Below are 6,590 nucleotides of genomic sequence, written 5' to 3' on the forward strand. Positions count from 1 at the left end.
TCCAACTTACGTCTCGGTAGGACTCCAATCAGCGCTCACCACCAAATCGTCTCGCCCAATCGAAACCTGGCATTGCGGGGGCGGGGCGGGGGCGGTGTAGTGGAGGCCCCGCCCCTTGACGACGGCCATCTTGGGGAGGTCGCGGTGGACTGGCTGGCGGCGCTCAGGCCGCCGGGCGACCTGCGCGAGGTGGCGGGGCGGGGCGGGGCGGGGCGGGGCGGGGAGGGGGTATTCTTGTGCCGACCGGAGAGCCTTCAAGGTTGTGTCACCTGATTCGCTGCTGCCCCCGCCCCAGCGGGACCTTCCTGAAGCAAAAAACGTGGCTTGCTCCTGCTGTCCTATTTCCTTTCAAAATGCCTCCGAAATTTTTAGTCCCCGGCGTTCAAAGAGCTGTGAGCCAAGATTTCTGTGCGCAGGGACCAGGATTAAAAGCTGCTGAGCGGAGGACATCCCTTTTAGAACCTCAGTCTAGTGAGGAACCGCTAAGAGATATAAAAGACACGGCATGACTCAGTGTATAGTTTCATCTTGTCAATCTTTAGACTAGTGCTGTCCAATAGAAATAGGTGATTCACATATGTAATTAAACAATTTCGAATAGGCACATAAAAAGTAAAAACGTAATGATACATTTTATTTAACCCAATATATCCAGAGTAAGCTTTCAACATATAACCCATGGAAAAACTTCAAACAAGATGTTTTCTTTATATCGTACTCAGTTTCCAAAATCAGGGGTAGTTTTGACCCATAGCCTGTCTCAGGTCGAGCTCTCCATACTTCAAGCGGCCAGAAGTCACCTGTGGCTAGCGCTGCCTTGTGGGCCTGCACAGGTGGGCTAGCGAGAGCTCAGCGCACCTTCAGTCCAGCTCTTGAGTCTCATGTGCCTACCTCTGGGCAACCTGAGAGTCATAAACGGGATGAGGAGGCGGACAATACGTAGACTAGAAGGTAAAATACCAAAGTTGTCAGGTGATGAAATAGTAGGTGTCGTGGGTAAGTAGAAAGAGGTCCGTTTTGTTAAGGAAAGCACTTTTTGTGCTGTTGGTTCTCAAACATTAATTCAACTTAATGAAGTGGGACAATACTTTGTCGGAGAAAGGGCTCAAGTTTGTTCTCCAGGTTGTGCTGAGGTGACTGGAAAACAAGGGCAATATTCTTACTTCCTTCTCTTATCATCTTCCAGACCCCAGGGACTGAGTTGAACTCTGACATGTTCTTGCCACCAAGGACTTCTTTCGGGGAAGTCCCCATTCACCAGGTACACACAACTAGGGTTGTCAAAGACATGAGTAATTGTATTCAAATATCTCTGGACTTAATCTCTACTCCTGCCAAAGGGATAATTAAAAAATGGCTGGAATAGCCCTTCATGGTGTGAATATAATAGATGTTTGCTATAAATACAGAGTTCAAAGGTGCTAGCCAGCAGTTGGTGGTGGGAGGAACAAGGGGATTACAGTGATGAGGTCACAGGGAAGGGACATATAGAGCAAGAATTGGGTGAGCACCAACACTTAAAGTGGTATGTCATTTGGAAAGCATTGAAAAAACCATAGGTCAGGTCAGGTCTCTCCTTTGAATTATAAGGTCAAAGCCCCTAACCCCACCATCATGGCATAAATGTGTGTAGCTCCCAAAGAGGTATCAGAAGAGTGATTTAAACTTTCAAGCCAGTAATGGCAGTGATGGCATGATTGGGGGGAGGTGGCATAGGAGTGACACAAGTTGAATCTTAGTTTCATCACTAAACTGTGATCTTGGATAAGTTACTGAACTTCTCAGTTTTTCATTCATAAAGTCAACATCTCCTTCAGAGTTGCATTAAGGGGCAGTCAAGATAATGTAATACACTTAGAAGACTGCTCCCCCAAACAGATGCGAGTGTTCGGTGAATGTGAGACCCCACCCTCCGCTTATCCATTTAGTGCACATCTATCGAGGTACGTCTCTGTAGAGGTGCCCTGGGGGAGGCCAAGGTGAGGAAGGCAGGCTTCGCTGTGGGTTCATTTCTAAGGTGCTTTTTATCTCCCGCATCCTGTGACATGAAAGTGGCAGGACAAAAAGACCACGGTGACCCCAGTTCCATGATCTTTCCCCGTTTTCCAATTTCTTTACTTCTTAGCTGTGTTTTGCAATCAACTTTATTCCACTGTTTTCTCCATTTTTACGTTCTTCTCCTCTTCTTCCTGGGATGTCAACCATCTTATTTATCTATTAATTTTTAAAAATACTTAACAAAGATTTTATTTATTTATTTTTAGAGATGGGGAAAGGAGGGAGAGAAACATTAATGTGTGATTGCCTCTCACAGGTCCCCAACTGGGGACCTGGCCTGCAACCCATTTGTACCCTGACAGGGAATCAAACTGGCAACCTTTTGGTTCACAGGCCAGCACTCAATCCACTGAGCCACGCCAGCCAGAGCTAGCTATTTATTTATTTATTTATTTATTTATTTATTTACTTACTTACTTACTTACGAGAGGAAAGGAGGGAGAAAGAGGAGAGAAACATCCATGCTGGAGAGATCAAACCTGCAACCCAGGCATGTACACTGACCAGAAATTGAACTGGCAACCTTTCCATTTGTAGGATGATACCCAATGGAGCCACACGAGTCAGGGCTCAAACATCTATAACCTTTTATCCTTTTCCATTACCTAATCCTTGAAAAATGCAAGTTCAAAATCACTTTATCGCTAGTTAACTGTCTTTATATTTCTCTAATAGTTTACAAGGACAAAGGAGAAAAGGGAAAAATTAAAAAGCCAAATACCCAGAGGGACAGATTTCATAATCTAAAACCTAGTATACTTATTCACCATAAATGCCACGAAGCTTTTAAAACATTACCCCTGTAGTCTAATGCCTTAAATTATGAGAAAGATATTTATGGATTTTAAAATTGTTTCCTTCTGAGCTTACTGTGAGTCTTTTGGGGGATAAAAAAAAGATAAAATAATAGAAAATTACTGTTGCCTGGTTACTTGGCTCTGAAGAGAAATGGAGAAATAATGCCCATGTCCCAGTTTAAATGAATTCAGGCCGAGTAGCCACGACAGAAATCCCTCAGCAAACATGCTGTCACATCTGGCTTTTGAAATGTCAATATAGATTCTAGAACCCTAGACTTGGAGAGGACCTTTAGAGAGCGTTTGATCTTTCATATAGAAAGGATGACATTTAAACCATAGAATCTCCCCAATTTCTGGAGACCATCAGAGAAAAAAATATTATCCATGCTCATTCTTAGATTTATTTACTTTCTATTTGTAGAAAGTTACTTCTACCCATTTCAAATTTTAGCCAGTCTTAAGTAAAATCTTTAAAACTACTGTATTCTGCAAGCTAATTTCCTCCTCTTTGGTCTCTGAAGAATCAGAAAATACCCTGCCAACAATTATGCAACTTTTATAAATGTAGTTTTGGTGAATTTCCCTTCTGCCTCTCTTGGGGTCAACCCATGAGCTTTGTTTTTCCCTTACATTTTCCTTTTGGTTTTAACGTTTTCTTTTTTCTCTAGCCTTTTAAAGTCTTTCTTCTCAGTAGAGCCTGGAACACAGCAATTTTGATTCTCAGCAGGGCCAAACCAGGTTGTTTTCCACATGTTACATTTCTGTAGAGGCGTGTGTCCTCGGCACCGTGTCTGCTGCCCTGCCGTGTCACTCCCTTCTTCCTCCGTGGGCTGTCCTATTTGTAATCTTACTCTGTGTTATCGCATCTGATTTTCTACTTAGTGGTACCCACTTAATAGTTGTGTACTTTCTAGCCTATTTTTCCAGATGATTGAAAATAAGTATTTTTGAACACTTATACAGGCTGGCCACAGTGCTAAAGCCTTGTGTGCATTATTTCATTTAATTGATTCAGCCCATTTTATAGATGAAGAGACTGAGGCACAAACAGGTTAAAGAATTTATTCAAGACCTTATACTTCGGAAATGGTAGAGTCAGTATTTGAATCTTGGTAGTTTTACTCCAGTATCTATATATTCTTACTTGTCTATTCTATTCTAAGTTCATATTACTTGTGTAGTAGGCTCTCAAATCAATAAAGTTTGGGAATACCATGAAAAAACCCGAGGGAGAGGAATAATGGTGGAAAGAAGGGGAAGGGATGAGTCAAAAAACATGTGTGAATGACCCATGGACACGGACAACTGTGTGGGGACTGACTGTGGGAGTGGGGGTTGGGATGGGCAGAGGAGGGCAAAGGGGGAAAAACTGGGACAACTGTAGTAGAATAACAATAATAAAAAACTGTAACCCTCCCCGCTCCCTCCAAACCTGAGAAAGCTTGGGCTAGGGTTGCCAGATTCAACAAATAAAAAGACAGTATACTCAGTTCAATGTGAATTTTACGTAAACAATGAATAACTTTTTAGTATAAGCGTGTCTCATACAGTATTTGTGAGATACTCAATGCTAAAAATTATGTTGTGCCCTGGCTGGTGTGGCGCAGTGGACTGAGTGCCAGCCTGCAAACTGGAGGGTTGTCATTTCTATTCCCAGTCAGGGCACCTGTCTGGGTTGTGGGCCAGGCCCCCAGTAGGGGGCGTGTGAGAGGCAACCACACAGTGATGTTTCTCTCCTTTCCTTTCTCCCTCACTTCTCTTCTCTCTGAAAAGAAATAAAGTCTTTTTTTTTTCTTAAAAGAAGACTTTTCTTCTCTCCCATAACTTTAAAAAAATAACAATTATTTGTTTATATGAAATTCACATTTAACTGGGCACTCTGTATTTGGCAACCCTAGCTAGGCTGGGCATCTTTTCAGGGTAGAGACTGGGACTTTTTCACTGAATTGATATCATGATGAATTTTGGGTCAATTTCCACTGTTTGGAGCAGGATTGCAGTGGTGTATGGATTCTTCAACATTATAAATCTCTACAGCACCTACCAGGAATTATGCCGTGTTTACAAATCAGTTTTCCCTGTTTCTGCGCTGATGCAGGGAACACACAGGGTCCGGCAGAAGGCAGGCCTGCTGGAGTGTGGTTGCTAGGGTAATAATATGGGTGCAGTGATTTATAGTTTCAATCTGAACATCTCACCTAAAATGTCACATAGTGTGCTTGAGTGTGATATTTTTATGTTACAGAATTACATGCATAGGATTTTGTAAATAAAAGATTTTGTAAGAACGAGGGGCGTTATTTGTGCCAGACCCAGCATATTCATTTGAATATATTTTTAGGGTGATCTTGTACTCACTCACTTGGCAGGGATATTTTATTTCTTATATCACCTATTCTACTATTAGCTAGTGCTAAATTTCACTTTGATAAAAAAGTAAATACAAAGACTCAGTTAGCAAGACCGAAAATAAAACTAAGACATGAGTTCACACCTTTGGTGTTGTCCAGAACAATTCCTCTATCAGCTCGAGGCAATTAATCCAGCATATCATTCATTTACAGAGTGGTCATGTAACAAGAATCACTTTCAGTCACAAAGGGGGTCATGAAGCCCTCAGGGCTCTTTGAAACTAGAGCTAGTTTGATCGATCACTTGCTCACATAAAACTAGAAATAAAAAGGAATGGAAACACAAACACGAAGTGACTGACCATTACCACTTTTATAAAAAAACATCAGAAACAGTGGCAAGACCCCTACTGAGCAGAACAAAAGGAGTGCTGGTTAAGTTCTTACGCACAGAGTAGCCACTGGCCAAGATACAGACTGTCCCCCACTAACGACTTTTGACTTGATGATGGTCATCATGTCAAATTTTATTAAAAAGTAGGTGTTGTGTTAGATGATTTGGCCCAACTGTAGGCTAATATAAGTGTTCTAAACACATTTAAGGTAGGCTATACTGAGCTATAATGATCAGTAAGTTTTGATACATTTTCAACTTAATATTTTTTAATTAAAAATTTAAAAAAATCCTTGCCTGTGGATACATTTATTGATTTAGGAGACAGAGAGAGAGAGAGAGAGAGAGAGAGAGAGAGAGAGAGAAACATTGATCAGATGCCTCCTGCACGTGTCCCGACTAGGGTCCGAACCTGCAACCTAGGTATGTGCCCTGACAGGAAATTAAACCTGTGATGTGACCTGCATGGGACCTGCACTGGCCAGGGCAACTTAATGAGATTTTCAACTTAGGATGGGCTTATTGGGATTAAACTCCATCATAAGGTGAGCAGCATCTGTACATTTTATCCTCAAACCCAAATAGGTAAGTCAGTAAATACGATCTTACTTTCACTATTTACTCTCTATAAATGATAAACTTATCATTGAAAGATAGACCTGTAGAATTTGCAACAGGGCATTTACGAAACATCTTTTTTTGGATCAATATACAGTAAGTCCTCACCATTGTCGATATCTGCGACTTTAAGTCAAATGACGTCTAATGAAACTAACTTTATGACAGGCTAATTGACATAAACAAGAGTTGACTTTCTATGGCATCTTATCAATGTTATAACAGAACTATGTTGAATGAAATGATGTTTTTTGATGACCTGCTGTATTGCTAAAATTCAGTGATTTTTTTCTCCCTCAACTTAATATGATTGTAGATCTCTCCAAATTTATTTTATTTTAGTCATATAAAATTATTAACAAACTTTGG

Source organism: Phyllostomus hastatus, unplaced genomic scaffold, assembly GCF_019186645.2.
Source record: "Phyllostomus hastatus isolate PE091 unplaced genomic scaffold, TTU_PhHast_1.1 phas_scaffold_46, whole genome shotgun sequence".
Lineage (NCBI taxonomy): Eukaryota > Metazoa > Chordata > Mammalia > Chiroptera > Phyllostomidae > Phyllostomus > Phyllostomus hastatus.